This window comes from Petromyzon marinus, unplaced genomic scaffold (genome assembly GCF_048934315.1).
Source record: "Petromyzon marinus isolate PM22_M1 ecotype Great Lakes invasive population unplaced genomic scaffold, UKy_Petmar_22M1.pri1.0 PM_G_Scaffold_6, whole genome shotgun sequence".
NCBI classification, from domain to species: Eukaryota; Metazoa; Chordata; class Hyperoartia; order Petromyzontiformes; family Petromyzontidae; genus Petromyzon; species Petromyzon marinus.
Window position 1 is genome coordinate 2,305,001 of NW_027423013.1, and position 2,500 is coordinate 2,307,500.

Here is a 2,500-nt window from a genome sequence, read left to right on the forward strand (position 1 = left end):
CACGGATAGACCCCGTGAAACGCTAGAAATTGGCGGGGATGTGTCTCTTGTGGCTCACGGGGCTGTTAGGGTGGCACAGAAATCCCTCGGAATGGGAAAAAACGGGTCATTTTCGTGTCGCCACATTGCATGCGAACCGCATGAAACTTCCAGAGGCATTTGCAGCAGGAATGCATGTGCACTCAAAAAATGTGATATTTTTCACGGAGAGACCCCGTGAAACGCTAGAAGTGGGCGGGGATGTCTCTCTTGTGGCTCACAGGGCTGTTAGGGTGGCACAGAAATCCCTCGGAATGGGAAAACGGGTCATTTTCGTGTCGCCACATTGCATACGAACCGCATGAAACTTCCAGAGGCATTTGCAGCAGGAATGCATGTGCACTCAAAAAAGTGAATATTTCTCACGGATAGACCCCGTGATACGCTAGAAATTGGCGGGGATGTCTCTCTTGTGGCTCACGGGGCTGTTAGGGTGGCACAGAAATCCCTCGGAATGGGAAAACGGGTCATTTTCGTGTCGCCACATTGCATGCGAACCGCATGCAACTTCCAGAGGCATTTGCAGCAGAAATGCATGTGCAGTCAAAAAAAAATTGATATTTTTCACGGATAGACCCCGTGAAACGCTAGAAATTGGCGGGGATGTGTCTCTTGTGGCTCACGGGGCTGTTCGGGTCGCACAGAAATCCCTGGGAATGGGAAAACGGGTCATTTTCGTGTTGCCACATTGCGTACGAACCGCATGAAACTTCCAGAGGCATTTGCAGCAGGAATGCATGTGCACTCAAAAACTTCTATATGTTTCACGGATAGACCCCGTGAAACGCTAGAAATTGGCGGGGATGTGTCTCTTGTGGCTCACGGGGCTGTTAGGGTGGCACAGAACTCCCTCGGAATGGGAAAAGGGGTCATTTTCGTGTTGCCACATTGCATAGGAACGCCATGAAACTTCCAGAGGCATTTGCAGCAGAAAGGCACGTGCACTCAAAAATTTTAATATTTTTCACGCATAGACCCCGTCAAACGCTAGAAGTTGGCGGGGATGTCTCTCTTGTGGCTCACGGGGCTGTTAGGGTCGCACAGAAATGCCTCGGAATGGGAAAACGGGTCATTTTTGTGTGGCCACATTGCATAGGAACGGCATGAAACTTCCAGAGGCATTTGCAGCAGGAATGCATGTGCACTCAAAAACGTCTATATTTTTCACGGATAGACCCCGTGAAACGCTATAAATTGGCGGGGATGTCTCTCTTGTGGCTCACGGGCGCTGTTAGTTAGGGTCGCACAGAAATCCCTCGGAATGGGAAAAGGGGTCATTTTCGTGTTGCCACATTGCGTACGAACGGCATGAAACTTCCAGAGGCATCTGCAGCAGAAATGCATGTGCACTCAAAAACGTCTATATTTTTCACGGATAGACCCCGTGAAACGCTAGAAATTGGCGGGGATGTGTCTCTTGTGGCTCACGGGGCTGTTAGGGTCGCACAGAAATCCCTCGGAATGGGAAAACGGGTCATTTTCGTGTTGCCACAATTGGCATACGAACGGCATGAAACTTCCAGAGGCATTTGCAGCAGAAATGCATGTGCACTCAAAAACGTGAATATTTTTTCACGGATAGACCCCGTCAAACGCTCGAATTTGGCGGGGATGTTTCTCTTGTGGGTCACGGGGCTGTTCGGCTCGCACAGAACTCCCTTGGTCCACCTGATTCGTGCATACAGGCAGCAACTAAAACTCTGTAAACCTGCTGTGAGGACATCTAAACAGTGGACCAGTGAGGCTGTGGAAGATTTGCGGGCGTGCTTAGACTGTACTGACTGGGATATGTTCACGACTGCTACCAATAGTCTGGATGAACTCACAGAGGCTGTGTACATCAGCTTCTGTGAGGACTGCTGTATCCCAACACGTACCAGGGTGAACTTTAACAACAACAAGCCCTGGTTCTCAGCAAAGCTCAAAAGGTTGAGGTTGGAGAAGGAGGAAGCGTTTAGGAGTGGGGATAGAGACAGATTCAAGGAGTCGAAGAACAGGTTTAGCAAAGCGGTGAGAGAGGCTAAACGACTGTACTCAGAGACACTAAAACACCAGTTCTCTACTAACGACGCTGCTTCTGTCTGCCAAAGGGCTCAGGCACATCACCAACTACAAACCCAGAGCGCCCCACACCACTAACGACTCCCGCCTAGCCAACGACCTGAACGAGTTCTACCGTAGATTTGAAAGACAATTGGACTGTCCTGAACCACCCCTTCCCACCCAAGAGGCCCCATCCCCCACCCATACTACAGAAACGACTCTCTCCTTTCAGGAGGGAGAAGTTAATGGGCTTTTCAAGAGGCAGAATCCACGCAAAGCAGCCGGGCCGGACTCTGTCTCTCCAGCCACCCTCAGGCACTGCGCTGGCCAGCTGTCTCCGGTGTTCACCAACATCTTTAACACCTCCCTGGAGACATGCCATGTACCAGCCTGTCTCAAGTCCTCCACCATCATCGCT